Source organism: Erinaceus europaeus, chromosome 13 (assembly GCF_950295315.1).
Source record: "Erinaceus europaeus chromosome 13, mEriEur2.1, whole genome shotgun sequence".
Classification (NCBI taxonomy): domain Eukaryota; kingdom Metazoa; phylum Chordata; class Mammalia; order Eulipotyphla; family Erinaceidae; genus Erinaceus; species Erinaceus europaeus.
The window spans coordinates 99,590,261-99,606,129 of NC_080174.1; the positions used below are offsets into that span (position 1 = coordinate 99,590,261).

Below are 15,869 nucleotides of genomic sequence, written 5' to 3' on the forward strand. Positions count from 1 at the left end.
AGTTATTAAGCATCTTATTATTTATTATTATTTATTATTTATTTATTTGTTATTTCCCTTGGTTCCATAGTTTCTACTAAGCAAAGAGCTCTGATGCTCTTTGCTCAAACAATGAATGATCGTCTCCATCAGTTACGCAGCCAGCGTGTGGCAGAGGAGTATTCTTGGGCCTCTAGATGTTTGCACCGCATGCGTTCCCTCTATGAACCTGTAAGTCCTTCATTAGCTGGTACAGGGTAAACCTGTCGCCTCCTCTCAGGCTTTAGTATCGACCATCATAACAGCCCCAGGACACTCTAGCTGGGAGCGACTTCCCCAGAATATGCAGGAGAGCGAGAGAAGACAGGACCACAGAGCTCATTTAGATGGAGCAAACCCTGCTGGACCAGACGGCAAGACACAGAGTCTGAGCACCACTGCACAAGCAGTAGGAGGAAGGAACCCCCCTGCCAGACATGCATGTGAGTCAACAGTCTGCGGCCTCAGGTAGTTGAAGGTTTCTGTCACCTTACAACAGGAAGGGTAGGGGCAAAGCTACACACTTTTACCAGCAATAGACCCTGCTTCTTACACAGTAAACAACTTAGCATCTGCACCTCAACAGAGTAAAAAAAGGTGGTCAGGAAAGATTTTTTTTTTTCCCAAGCCTCAACACTATCGAAATAATTCACTAGAACTCCCTCCAAATAATTATATGCTATAATTACTTTTATTTATTTATTTATTTTTATTGGGGGATTAGTGTTTTTTAAAAATATTTATTCTCTTCTGTTGCCCTTGTTGGATTAATGGCTTTTTTTTTTTAAACCAGAGCACTGTTAAGCTCTGGCTTATGGTGGTGTGGGGGATTGAACCTGGCACTTTGGAGCCTCAGGCATGAGAGTCTGTTTGCATAACCATTATGCTATCTACCCTCTGCCATTTAAAGTGGCTTTTTTTTTTTAAACCAGTGGATTAATGTTTTACAGTTGACAGTAAATATAGTAGTTTGTACATGGATAACATTTCCCAGTTTTCCACACACTTCCATGGGAGTCGGGCGGTGGCGCAGTGGGTTAAGCGCACGTGGTGCAAAGCGCAGGGACCGGAGTAAGGATCCCGGTTCGAGCCCCCGGCTCCCCACCTGCAGGGGAGTCGCTTCACGGGCGGTGAAGCAGGTCTGCAGGTGTCTATCTTTCTCTACCCTCTCTCTCTGTCTTCCCCTCCTCTCTCCATTTCTCTCTGTCCTATCCAACAACAAAGCAACGTCAACAATGGCAATAATAACCGCAACGAGGCTGCAACAACTAGGGCAACAAAAAGGGGGAAAAATGGCCTCCAGGAGCGGTGGATTCATGGTGCAGGCACCGAGCCCAGCAATAACCCTGGAGGAAAAAAAAAAAATACACCTCCACTAGGTCCTCTGCCATTAAGTTTCAGGACCTCAGTTTTTTTTTAGTTTCACTGGAACAACACCACAAACAGCTGCAGATAAAAATTCACTAATAGGTGGGGGTCGGTCGGTGGCACAGCGGGTTAAGCGCATGTGGCGCAGAGCGCAAGGTGTTGTTAAAAATTCGGACGGCTCTAGCTGGCCGGGCTAGCTTCACGGGCTGGTAACAGAGACGCGGAGACAAGGGCTGGGCAGGGAAGGTATTTCTTTATTCAGGAACAACGATTCATAAACTAAACCAAACTAATCACCAAACAGAACTCTGCTGTCTCTTTGCGGTGGCGCAAGCACTCTCTTTTTCTCTCGAACTCAGGAACTCCGGAACTCTCTCACTCTGGAACTCTGGCGGGTTTCCTAGGGGCGGGGCCAAGCGGGCCGCGAAATTAACTGGACTGATCTAATTCTCTTGGCGGGGGAGAACTATAACCCAATGTAAAGCATACAACAGCAAGGACCGGCGTAAGCATCCCGGTTCGAGCCCCCGGCTCCCCACCTGCAGGGGAGTCGCTTCACAGGCGGTGAAGCAGGTCTGCAGGTGTCTGTCTTTCTCTCCCCCTCTGTCTTCGCCTCCTCTCTCCATTTCTCTCTGTCCTGTCCAACAACAATGACATCAACAATGGCAATAATAATAACCACAACGAGGCTACAACAAGAAGGGCAACGAAAGGGGGAAAAATGGCCTCCAGGAGAGGTGGATTCATGGTGCAGGCACCGAGCCCAGCAATAACCTTGGAGGGAAAAAAAAAAAATTCACTAATAGGGTAGGGAGTCAGGTGGTAGCACAGCGGATTAAGCACAGGTGGTGCAAAACGCAAGGACCCGCGTAAGGATCCCAGTTCGAGCCCCCGGCTCCCCACCTGCAGGGGAGTCGCTTCCCAGGCTGTGAAGCAGGTCTGCAGGTGTCTGTCTTTCTCTCCCCCTCTCTGTCTTCCCCTTCTCTCTCCATTTCTCTCTGTCCTATCCAACAATGACAACATCACTAACAATAATAACCACAACAACAATGGAAACAAGGGCAACAAAAGAAATAAACATTAAAAAAAATTCACTAATACAGGCGGGGGTAAATAGCATAATGGTTATGCAAACAGACTCTCAAATCTGAGGCTCCGTCAAGTCCCAGCTTAAATTCCCCACACCACCATAAGCCAGAGCTGAGCAGTGCTCTGGTAAAAACAAAAAAATCATTAATACTTGACGGGTAAAAAAGACTACAGTTGAGGGTCAGGTGGTGGTGTACTGGGTTAAGTGCACATAGGACAAGGTGCAAGGATCACAGGTGTAGACAGCATAATGGTTATGCTAACAGATTCTCATGCTTGAGGCTCTGAGTCCCACGTTCAATTCCCTGCACCTCCATAAGCCATAGCTCAGCAGTGCTCTGGTAAAATAAAAAAAACAAAACAAAGTGCAAGGCTCGGGGGTCTGAGCCCACCACCCCACCTGCAGGGGTGTCACTTTGCAAGTGGTGAAACAGCTCTCTCTCTCCCCCTCCTCGCAATTTCTCTCTGTCCTATCCAATAAAATAAAAATAAATAAATTAAGACTTGTCAGGAGCAGGCAGGCACTGAGCCCCAGCAATAACCCTGGAGGGGAAAAAAAGAGCCTTGTTTATTCCCAGTGAATATTTACTTTTCTGGATGGTAGCTTTTATGCTCAATTGAGTGAAAACCAACAGGGAAAAAAGGTGATAAACAGACTCTCAGAGGTAAGTAAGTTGAGCATTTAGATTTAAATTGAGATCTTTACTTTGCCTTATCTTCTTTACTGGGTGATTAGAATCTTTGACAGACATTGGCCTATGAAAACAGAGTTGGGGCCCAGGCAGTGGCACACCTGGTTAAGTGCACACGCTACAGTGCAAGGACGTAGGTTCAAGACCCCAGTCCCCACCTGCAGGGGGAAAGCTTCACGAGTGGTGAAGCAGGACTGCAGGTGCCTCTGTGTCTCTTCCTCTCTACCCCCATTTATCTCTGTCTCCAGCCAATAATTAAAAAAAAAGAGAAAATAAAGGATTGAATATTTCTCACGAAAAAAAACAAAAAAAGGAAAGCGCAAGGATCTGGGTCGAGCCCCAGGGCCCCCCCTGCAGGGTTGTCATGTGCCAGCGGTGCAGCAGGGCAGTGCAGTTCTTCTTCTTCTAGCGTTTGCCCTTCTTCTGTAGCCAGTCAACAGCATCAGGTTGAGCCTGATGTCAAGTTTCGAGACCTCCTTTGAATCTGGAGAGGTGGCAGTCATTGACTATGTGGGTCATAGTCTGTCTGGAGCCGCAGGGGCAGTTCGGGTCGTCTCTGGCTCCCCAGCGATGGAACATAGCGGCGCACCGGCCATGGCCTGTCCGATAGCGATTGAGGAGGGCCCAATCATAACGTGCTAGGTCAAAGCCGGGTTGACGCTTGCAGGGGTCTGTGATGAGGTGTTTGTTCTTGACCTCAGCTGACTGCCAACTCTGTTTCCAAGAGTCTGGAACAGAGAAGTTCAGTGTAGGCGTAGGGGACCAGATTGGGTGATGAGACGTCAAGCGTTGGACAGAGTGGGCAAAGATATTCGCGTATATTGGCAGGTGCGGTCGAGCGTAGACGTGGGAAATGAACTTAGATGATGCCGCATCCCGATGAATATCTGGCGGGGCGATGTTGCTAAGAACTGGCAGCCATGGAACCGGAGTGGAACGGATGGTACCAGAAATTATCCTCATGGAGGAATATAATTTGGAATCGACCAAGTGGACATGGGGGCTACGGAACCATACTGGGGCACAGTATTCTGCAGTGGAATAGCATAATGCCAGAGATGATGTGGAAGTGTGGAAGCGCTCGCGCCCCATGAGGAGCTGGCCAGTCTTGCAATGATGTGATTCCTCGTGCCCACCTTTGCTGCAGTTTTTATGAGATGTTCATGAAATGACAGGGTGTGATCGAGAGTGACGCCAAGATAGACTGGCTGGGCTTCATGCTGGATTCTCGTATCGCCAAGCTGCACGTTAAGCTCACGCGAGGCCGAGGCATGGTGTAGATGGAAAACAGATGATACCATTTTTGCAGTGCTAGGGATTAGTCGCCATTTTTTACAGTAATCAGATATCAGAGACATGTCTTTCGTGAGTGTTTCCTCGAGGATGTCGAACTTGGATGCCTGAGTTGCACAGCAGATGTCATCGGCGGAGATGAACTTCCTTGAAGTAGGGCAGTAGGGCTCAGGGTCTGTGGAGGAAGGGCCTGTCCACTCCAGGCTGCAGAAACCAGTACTCCGGGGACAGACTGACAGAGCCCCGCGTGCCCACTCATGACACAGCAGGCATATCTAGTGAGCTACAAAAAGCCTTCATGGTCGTGTTGAATATTCCGTGTTATCGCCAAAGCTAAATTCGGTGAGTATTTGCCAAGGCGACCATGAGAGAGAGACACGTGGAGGATGCCAGGCCAGGCCATAGTTCAGAGTGGCTCCAGGGCGGGTACTCGAGACTGTCCTAGTCGAGGCTCTGAGGCCCCAAGTCCAGTCCCTAGCGCCACCACGACCAGCCAGCACGGGACACCCTGGTGTCTGTGTATCTCACATTCAAACAAACAAAAATGTTTTAAAAGAGTGGGCCTAAACTGCTTGGAAGGTATCTGTTCCCAACTCGACCACGCAGGAAGACTGAGTCTGTTTTGCATGCAGCCTCCTTCAATTTCAGATTTTTCCAGGGGTCCTCGGTGACCTACATCTCCGAGGGCTCCGCCCAGTCTGGCCGCTATATTTTGAAAGCGACGGGTGTGCGGAAGAAGCCGTTACATTTATGGGATCCCAGTGCTGCAGGCGCGGGCAGAGCACGCAGAGCTACGGGACTGCGCAGCCTGACCCCAGACACCTGCCCTGCAGCCCCGAGCACACTCCGGCCCCGCCCCTTTGCTCCAGGAGCGCCCCGCCCATGGCGCAGCCCCGCCTCTGCCGCCGGGCTACCCAATGTCGGGCCTCGAAAGCTCCGTCCCGCCCATCACTTAGCCCCGCCTCTCCCGCCGGGCTACCCAATGTCGGGCCTCGAAAGCTCCGTCCCGCCCATCACTTAGCCCCGCCTCTCCCGCCGGGCTACCCACTGCCGGGCCTTGAGCGATCCGTCCCGCCCATCGCTTAGCCCCGCCTCTCCAGCCGGGCTACCCAATGCCGGGCCTCGAGCGATCCATCCCGCCCATCGCTTAGCCCCGCCTCTCCAGCCGGGCTACCCAATGCCGGGCCTCGAGCGATCCGTCCCGCCCATCACTTAGCCCCGCCTCTCCCGCCGGGCTACCCAATGCCGGGCCTCGTGCACCCTGCTGATCACTCTGCCCCGCATCTCCCACCTGCCAGCCAATGCCTGACCTCGAGCACCACGCCCACTCACACCTTTAGCCACGCCTCTCCCACCGGGCCATCCAATCCTGGGCCTCGAGCGCTCCCTCAGGCCCCTCCCGCGGGGTCACCCAATGCCCGGCCTCGAGCGCCCTGCCCCGCCCATCCATTAGGCCCGCCTCTCTCGCGAGGCCACCCAATGCTGGGCCTCGAGCACCCCCAGGCCGCCGGTACCACCATAGATTCCCATCCAATGCTGAGCCTCCAGTTCCCGCCGGGGTGGGGGAGGCGTGGTGTCCCGCCCACCTCTTAGCCCCGCCTTTCTCGCGGAGCCATCCAATGCCCGGCCTCAAACACGCCCTCGCGCCCACCCCTGTAACCAAGCCTCCTCAGTGCAGCCATCCAAAGGTAGGCCTGGAACTCAACCACCCCCGTCCGCCCCGCCCACCTCTCAGCCCCGCCTCCCCCGTTGATCCACCCAATGCCAGGGCTCGAGTATTCCGGAGCCGCGCCGATTCCGCCTCGTAGCCCCGCCCACACGTAGAGCCACCCAATTCTATGCCTCCAACAACGCGCCCCGCCCATCTCCTGGACCCGCCTTCCAGCGGAGCCATCCAATGCCAGGCCGCATTCGTGGCCCCGCCCCTCATCCCCTCCCTCCGCGCCGCCGGCCGCCGCCCCTCTGCCCGGCCCTCCTCCGGCGTCCTGGCGCCTCCCGCCCGCCCCGCGCGGTGACTCACGGAGCGGGAGGCGGAGGCTGAGGCTGCCGCTGCCGCTCCCGCTCCCGCTGCCGCTGCCGCCGCTGCCGTCGCAGTCTCCGCCACCGCGGCTGCTCGGACTGAACGAGCCCCTCCCCGGAGCCCGCGCCCCGCGCCCCGCCACCCCGCCGGGTCGGGCGGCCAGGTAAGCCCGAGGGGCCTGCGGCCACAGCGCCAGCCAGGCGGGGCGGCCGGCCCTTTGTCTCAGGGGGGGGCGCGGAGGGCGACGCCGACCGGCTCGGACGCGGGGAGGCGCTGCGGTTGCCCGGGGTCAGGTCCCGAACCCTCAGCCGCCGATCCGCCAGACGCGCCGCCTGCCCCGCCTCCGCGGGTCTCCACAGGTGTCCCCGGCCCCCCTGTCAGCCGACTCGGCGCCCGCGACGGTCTGGGGCTTCGGTGCCTCACCGCGTGCCCGCCGCACCGAGCCGCAGCACCGGCCGGGCACCGTGCACCGCCACCTCCAGTCCGGAAACAGGGTGCTCGCCCCCTCCAGACGGGACACTGGGTGCACCGCCACCTCCAGGCGGGACAGTGGGTGCACCGCTGCCTCCAGACGGGACAGTGGGTGCACCGCCGCCTCCAGACGGGACAGTGGGTGCACCGCCGCCTCCAGGCGGGACAGTGGGTGCACCGCCACCTCCAGACGGGACAGTGGGTGCACCGCCACCTCCAGACGGGACAGTGGGTGCAGTGACACCTCCAGACGGGACACTGGGTGCACTGACACCTCCAGACACTGGGTGTCACCCAGAATGCGTTCTGGGGCGGTGCACCCAGAATGGACACTGGGTGCACCGCCACCTCGAGACGGGACAGTGGGTGCACTGACACCTCCAGGCGGGACACTGGGTGCAGTGACACCTCCACACGGGACACTGGGTGCACTGATACCTCAGACGGGACACTGGGTGTACTGACACCTCCAGAAGGGACACTGGGTGCAGTGACACCTCCACACGGGACACTGAGTGCACTGATACCTCAGACGGGACACTGACACCTCCAGACGGGACACTGGGTGCAGTGACACCTCCAGATGGGACACTGGGTGCACTGATATCTCCAGGCGGGACACTGGGTGCACCGCCACCTCCAGACGGGACACTGGGTGCACTGCCACCTCCAGACAGGACACTGGGTGCACTGCCACCTCGAGACGGGACAGTGGGTGCACTGACACCTCCAGGCGGGACACTGGGTGCAGTGTGACACCTCCACACGGGACACTGGGTGCACTGATACCTCAGACGGGACACTGGGTGTACTGACACCTCCAGAAGGGACACTGGGTGCAGTGACACCTCCACACGGGACACTGGGTGCACTGATACCTCAGACGGGACACTGACACCTCCAGACGGGACACTGGGTGCAGTGACACCTCCAGATGGGACACTGGGTGCACTGATATCTCCAGGCGGGACACTGGGTGCACCGCCACCTCCAGACGGGACACTGGGTGCACTGCCACCTCCAGACAGGACACTGGGTGCACCGCCACCTCCAGACGGAACACTGGGTGCACCGCCACCTCGAGACGGGACACTGGGTGCACTGCCATCTCCAGTCGGGACACTGGGTGCAGTGACATCTCCACACGGGACACTGGGTGCACTGACACCTCCAGACGGGACACTGGGTGCTAGCCACCTCCAGTCAGGACACTGGGTGCACCGCCACCTCCAGGCGGGACACTGGGTGCACTGACACCTCCAGACGGGACACTGGTTGCACTGACACCTCCAGACGGGACACTAGGTGCACTGACCCCTCCAGACGGGACACTGGGTGCACTGACACCTCCAGACGGACACTGGGTGCACTGACACCTCCAGACGGGACACTGGGTGCACCGCCACCTCCAGGCGGGACAGTGGGTGCACTGACACCTCCAGGCGGGACACTGGGTGCACCGCCACCTCCAGACGGGACACTGGGTGCACTGCCACCTCCAGACGGGACACTGGGTGCAGTGACACCTCCAGACGGGACACTGGGTGCACTGCCACCTCCAGACGGGACACTGGGTGCACTGACACCTCCAGACGGGACACTGGGTGCACCGCCACCTCCAGGAGGGACACTGGGTGCACCGCCACCTCCAGACGTGACACAGGGTGCTCGCCACCTCCAGACAGGGACACTGGGTGCACTGACACCTCCAGATGGGACACTGGGTGGACTGACACCTCCAGTCCATGACACAGGGTGCTCGCCACCTCCAGACGGGACACTCGGTGCACTGACACCTCCAGGCGGGACACTGGGTGCACTGCCATCTCCAGTCCGTGACACAGGGTGCTCGCCACCTCCAGACGGGACACTGGGTGCACTGACACCTCCAGACGGGACACTGGGTGCACTGACACCTCCAGACGGGACACTGGGTGCACTGACACCTCCAGAAGGGACACTGGGTGCAGTGACAACTCCAGAAGGGACACTGGGTGCACCGTCACCTCCAGATGGGGACACTGGGTGCACTGACACCTCCAGAAGGGACACTGGGTGCACCGCCACCTCCAGACGGGACACTGGGTGCAGTGACAGCTCCAGACGGGGACACTGGGTGCACCACCACCTCCAGTCGGGACACTGTGTGCACTGACACCTCCAAACGGGACACTGGATGCACTGACACTTCCAGACGGGACCCTGGGTGCACCGCCACCTCTAGACGGGACACTGGGTGCACCACCACCTCCAGACGGGACACTGGGTGCACTGCCACCTCCAGACGAGACACTAGATGCACTGACACCTCCAGACGGGACACTGGGTGCACCGCCACCTCCAGACGGGACACTGGGTGCACCGCCACCTCCAGACGGGACACTGGGTGCACTACCACCTCCATTCGGGGACACTTAGTGCATCGCCACCTCCAGACGGGACATTGGGTGCAGCGCCACCAGCAGACGGGGACACTGAGTGCACCGCCACCTCCAGACGGACACTGGGTGAGGAGCAGGGGAGCCCCCAGACACCATTGTCTGTCGTGGTGAGCGCAGTGGAGGTGAGGAGCAGGGGAGCCCCAGACACCATTGTCTGTCGTGGTGAGTGCAGTGGAGGTGAGGAGCAGGGGAGTCCCCAGACACCATTGTCTGTCGTGGTGAGTGCAGTGGAGGTGAGGAGCAGGGGAGCCCCAGACACCATTGTCTGTCGTGGTGAGTGCAGTGGAGGTGAGGAGCAGGGGAGCCCCAGACACCATTGTCTGTAGTGGTGAGTGCAGTGGAGGTGAGGAGCCGGGGAGTCCCCAGACACCATTGTCTGTCGTGGTGAGTGCAGTGGAGGTGAGGAGCAGGGGAGCCCCAGACACTATTGTCTGTCGTGGTGAGTGCAGTGGAGGTGAGGAGCAGGGGAGTCGCAGACACCATTGTCTGTCGTGGTGAGTGCAGTGGAGGTGAGGAGCAGGGGAGTCCCCAGACACCATTGTCTGTCGTGGTGAGTGCAGTGGAGGTGAGGAGCAGGGGAGTCCCCAGACACCATTGTCTGTAGTGGTGAGTGCAGTGGAGGTGAGGAGCAGGGGAGTCCCCAGACACCATTGTCTGTAGTGGTGAGTGCAGTGGAGGTGAGGAGCAGGAGAGCCCCAGACACCATTGTCTGTAGTGGTGAGTGCAGTGGAGGTGAGGAGCAGGGGAGCCCCAGACACCATTGTCTGTAGTGGTGAGTGCAGTGGAGGTGAGGAGCAGGGGAGCCCCAGACACCATTGTCTGTAGTGGTGAGTGCAGTGGAGGTGAGGAGCAGGGGAGCCCCAGACACCATTGTCTGTAGTGGTGAGTACAGTGGAGGTGAGGAGCCGGGGAGCCCCAGACACCATTGTCTGTAGTGGTGAGTGCAGTGGAGGTGAGGAGCCGGGGAGCCCCAGACACCATTGTCTGTAGTGGTGAGTACAGTGGAGGTGAGGAGCAGGGGAGCCCCCAGACACCATTGTCTGTAGTGGTGAGTGCAGTGGAGGTGAGGAGCAGGGGAGTCCCCAGACACCATTGTCTATAGTGGTGAGTGCAGTGGAGGTGAGGAGCAGGGGAGTCCCCAGACACCATTGTCTATAGTGGTGAGTGCAGTGGAGGTGAGGAGCAGGGGAGTCCCCAGACACCATTGTCTGTAGTGGTGAGTGCAGTGGAGGTGAGGAGCAGGAGAGCCCCAGACACCATTGTCTGTAGTGGTGAGTACAGTGGAGGTGAGGAGCCGGGGAGCCCCAGACACCATTGTCTGTCGTGGTGAGTGCAGTGGAGGTGAGGAGCAGGGGAGTCCCCAGACACCATTGTCTGTAGTGGTGAGTGCAGTGGAGGTGAGGAGCAGGGGAGCCCCAGACACCATTGTCTGTAGTGGTGAGTGCAGTGGAGGTGAGGAGCAGGGGAGCCCCAGACACCATTGTCTGTAGTGGTGAGTGCAGGGGAGGTGAGGAAGGCCAGTTGTTTCTCAGTCCAAGTGCTGCTGGAAGCCATGGGCAGACTTAAAATAGATGGTCAGGTCTGACTGAAGTCTCCAATGAGAGTTCTAGGGAGTGTGTAGAGACCAGGATAAAGCTCAAAGGTAGAGGAGGGTCCTGGTTAGTGAATGAGCTGGATGGTGGGAGGCTGGGGAAGCCAGCCTGGTAGTCACAGGAATAAGAGCAAGTGTCAGGGCTGGGTTGTGGCACACCTGGTTGAGCAACATGTTATAGTGCCAAAGGACCTAGTTTTGAGCCCCTGGCCCCCACCTGCAGAAGGTAAGCTTTGCAATTGGTGAAGCAGGGCTGCAGGTGTCTCTCTGTCTCCTCCTTTCCTCTCAATATCTGGCTGTTTCTATCCAATAAATAAAGATAATAATAAAAAAAAAAAGAGGCTGTGGCCCGGTAGGTAGCGCAGTGGGTAAAGTGTCAGACTGCAGCGTGAGGTCCTGAGCTCAGTCCCTGGCACTGATGAGAGAGTGATGCTCCTGCTCTCTCTCTTTCTCACTACACTGGGTACGCCACCACCAGCCCGATTACCAGCCCTGCTCAGCTCTGGCCTTTGGTGGTTCAGGGGATTGAATTTGGGACTTCAGAGCCTCAGGCATGCGGATCTATTATGCTGTCTACCCCCACCCTGTCTTCTTTCTTGGTGTCAATAAAAATACAAAAATTAAAAAAAGAAAACAAAGAAACAGAAATGTAGTGGTGCAGGGAGTCAGGCAGTAGGGCAGCGGGTTAAGCACATGTGGTGAGAAGCGCAAGGACAGGTGTAAGGATCCCGGTTTGAGCCCCAGCTCCCCACCTGCAGGGGAGTCGCTTCACAGGCGGTGAAGCAGGTCTGCAGGTGTCTGTCTTTCTCTCCTCCTCTCTGTCTTCCCCTCCTCTCTCCATTTCTCTCTGTTCTATCCAACAACGATGACATCAATAACAACAACAGTAATAACTACAACAACTAAAAAAAAAAACCACAAGGGCAGCAAAAAGGGAAAAATAAATATCAGAAAATAAACAACTAGTTTTTTAGTTTTTATTTTTGTTACAGTTATTATTGTTGTTATTGATGTTGTTGTTGTTAGAACAGAGAGAAATGGAGAGAGGAGGGGAAGACAGAGAGGAGGAGAGAAAGACAGACACCTGCAGACCTGCTTCACCGCCTGTGAAGCGACTCCCCTGCAGGTGGGGAGCCGGGGCTCGAACCGGGATCCTACGCCGGTCCCTGCGCTTTGCGCCACGTGCGCTTAACCCGCTGCGCTACAGCCCGACTCTCAGCAAGAGCTTTAAGACTGTCCTTCCCTTACACGCTGTCCTTTCCGTGCCTCAGTGTCCCCGTCTTCGGGAGGGATAAGTAGTACCTGCAAGAGACCCAGAATAGCCCTGAACACTGAGTACATCCAAGTACTACCTGCTGTCTCACCAGTATTTATGTTTCTTATCACCCAGAGTTTAAGCTTCCTGAGGGTACGGTATTTCCCCCTTTGATGTAGTGTTATTGTCCAGGACGTGGGTTTTGAAAGCACACAGTAAATACTTGTCAAGCCGCATGACTCGCTGGCCACCTACTATGTACCAGCTATCACAGGCTCTGAGGTTAGACCCAGAAGCAGAGTGGCCAAGATGCAAGGTCTAATAAGGCTTATTTTACAGTGACACTGCACAGTCAAGGGGGCTGGGCATGGCGCACCTGGTTAAGCACACATGGTACTAAGCACAGAGACCCACGCAAGGGTCCGGGTTTGAGGCCCAGCTCCCCGCCTGCAGGGGGGTCTCTTCACAAGTAGTGAAGCAGGTCTGCGGGTGTCTTTATCTTATCTATCTATCTCCCCTCCTCTCTCAATTTCTCTCTGTCCTGTCCAGTAAAATGGGAAAAATGGCCACCAGGAGCAGTGGATTTGTAGCACCAAGCCCCAGAGAAAACCCTGGCGGGGGGGGAAAAAAACAACAACAAAAGGGAGGAAGGAGGACGCACAGTCAGGAGGGATAGGACGGCATGGGTGACGTGGCATGGGTGACGTGGGTGACGTTAGAGCTTGCAGGGAGGGAGGGGGAAGGGTCAGGAGGGATAGGACGGCATGGGTGACGTTAGAGCTTGCAGGGAGGGAGGGAGAAGGGTCAGGGCCGTGACTCACTGGCTCTGAGGAGACTTGGGTGGAAGCCTGGGTGACTGTAGAGAGTAGACACAAGACCACGACGCCCAGCGGGGACCGGCTTGGGAGCACAGTAGGCAGTTGGGTTTTTATCCTTCAGTCCTGAATAGCAGGAAGACACTGCACAGGCCCTGGCTTCTTCCCGGGAACTCACGCTGAAGGGCAGTGCGGTGCAGTGAGGGGTGCTCCTCACCTGGGGAGGCTCTGGCTTGTGGTGGTGCAGGGGACTGACTCTGGAGCCTCAGGCAGGAGAGTCTCTTTGCAGGACCATGATGCTGTCCACCCCGCTCTCCTTTTCCCTTTCGTTCCTTTCTTCTTCTTCTGAGAATGATACGCGCTCGCTTATGAAAAGAACACTGGCTCTTTCCGCACTTTGCCTCATTTAGCCCTGAGAACTTTGGAGACAGGCACCCCTGTTAAAAGCTTGCATCTTTAGAAGCTGAGGCCTGGACAAGTCAAATAGCTTCTCTGAGGCGAAGACAGCTGGGGACAGAGTCAGGATTCCAGTTCAGCTTTTGTAGCCTGAGAGGTGGCACAGTGGGTAAAGCGTTGGACCCTCAAGCATGAGGTTCTGAAATTGATCCCCAGAGTGATGCTCTGGTTCCATCCCTCCCTCCCCACCCCCACTCGCTCCCTGTTAATAAGTGAAGCCTTAAATAAAAGGAGCCCGGCTGCCACGTGTGAGCTCTGGGGCACTCTCTTAGCTCCAGCTGCTCAGCAGCGACAGTGGAGAAGGGAGAGAAGCCCAGCATGGGTGAGGTTCTTAGGGTGGTCAGAATGAGCCCTCTGGCCGTTGCGGTTGGGGTCCAATGCCCTGCGCATTTCTTCTGACCTTGGGCAAGCCAATCAACCTCCCTCTGCCTCACTTTCCCCAACTGTAAATGGGGATGATGCTTGGACCTTCATGGCCCCCAGGGCATTAGGATGTGTAAGCCAGAGGCTTTGAACTCCTCTTATAAAAGGACGCGGAGCTATAACTGCTGTTAGACTTGGTCATTAAAGACCCATTATGCCTGGTCCTCCACACACCTTGTTGAAGGAGAAGACAGTGACAGGCCACAGGGCACGCTGTCCCTTCACAGGTGCTGGACCCAGACGCTTGCTCTCCTTCTGAAACTTCCTGAGGCTGGAAAGTCATGCGAGTTGCTCCCTTTCTCGGGTCAGGTTGCACCGTGAAAGCTCCTGCAGGCAGATGTGTGTATTGTGAATGTTCACGGTGATTGAGGACCACTGGTGCGGGGCAGAGGGGCCAAAGAGCTTCCTCTCTATGGCTGGACAGTGCCTCACGAGTGAGCACTGGGCTCCATGTTTAGGCCCCCACACTGCACGTACCAGAGTGGTGCTCTGATTCTCTCTATCGCATTTTGAAACTCTCAACAAAATATAAATCATAAATAGAAGACAACTTGCTATCTATTCCTGGCTACGATGTCTCTGTAAGCCAGAATACAGAGGTACCAACAAGTAATTCCACTGGGGCCAGGCGGTGGTGCACCTGGTTAAGCACACACTTGACAGGGCACAAGGACCCAGGTTCAAGCTCCTGGTCCCCACCTGCAGGGGGAAGGCTTCACAGTGGTGAAGCAGGGCTGCAGGTGTTTGTCTCTCTCTCCTCCAACTCTCTCAATCTCTGTCACTATCTATTTTTTCCCCATTTTACTGGATAGGACAGAGAGAAATGGAGATAGGAGGATGAGATAGAGAGGGAGAGAGAAAGATAGACACCCGCAGCTCTGATTCACCGTTTGTGAAGCATCCCCCCTGCAGGCAGGGAGCTGGGGGGCTCGAACCCAGATCCTTGAGCAGGATTTAATACTATGTGCGCTTAACTGGGTGTGCCACCCCCTGGCCCCCAGGATTCACTTATTATTATTTTTAACTTATTTTCCTTTTTGTTGCCCGTGTTTTTTATTGTTATTGTAGTTATTGTTGTTATTGATGTTGTTGTTGGATAGGACAGAGAGAAATGGAGAAAAGAGGGGAAGACAGAGAGGGGGAGAGACCTGCTTCACCGCCTGTGAAGTGACTTCTCTGCAGGTGGGGAGCCGGGGGCTTGAACCGGGACCCTACACCGGTTCCTGCGCTTTGCGCCACCTGGGCTAACCTGCTGCGCTACTGCCCGACTCCCTAGGATTCACTTAAAAATTTTTTTTTTTATTTACTCATTTATTTATTCCTTTTTTGTTGTTTCCCTTGTTTTATTGTTGTAGTTATTATTGATGTCATCGTTGTTGGATAGGACAGAGAGAAATGGAGAGAGGAGGGGAAGACAGAGAGGGGGAGAGAAAGACAGACATCTGCAGACCTGCTTCACCGCCTGTGAAGCGACTCCCCAACCAGGATCCTTACGCCGGACCTTGCGCTTTGTGTCACCTGCGCTTAACCTGCTATGCTACCGCCCGACCCCCTAGGATTCACTTATTAAAAAAGATTTATTTACAGCATGTTTCCAAGGTTTATGGCTGGTTGTGGGCCTGTGTCTCCACATGCAGGAAGAATAACCTGGAGAGACTGACACACAGGTCAGGTCAGCACCACACCTGTGGCCGCCACTCAGCTTTGCTTGTTTGGAACCTGGGCTGTGATGCCTTTCTCTTGACTTTCACCATTTTCAGTTAGAATGAGTAGAAGAAATTTTAACTTACCCAGCAGATTTCCTGTCGGTGTCAATACTGAAGATTGTGACAGAGACCAGTTGCTGGAGTTCTGCTTTTTAGTAAGGTCTGTTACAGGAAAGCTGTCCTCATCTGCTCCAGGGATGTGATTTGCAATGCAGAGAGGGAGAATCAAGA

General features: G+C 55.7%; 1 non-coding gene across 1 annotated transcript; it reads left to right on the forward strand.

Moving 5' to 3' along the window:
• Nucleotides 1-15,516: 15,516 nt before the first annotated feature.
• On the forward strand, nucleotides 15,517-15,647 carry LOC132532571 (small nucleolar RNA SNORA44). The gene has a single exon (XR_009544510.1). It is a non-coding gene; the product is annotated as a small nucleolar RNA SNORA44 (small nucleolar RNA).
• The last annotated feature ends 222 nt before the right edge of the window (nucleotides 15,648-15,869 follow it).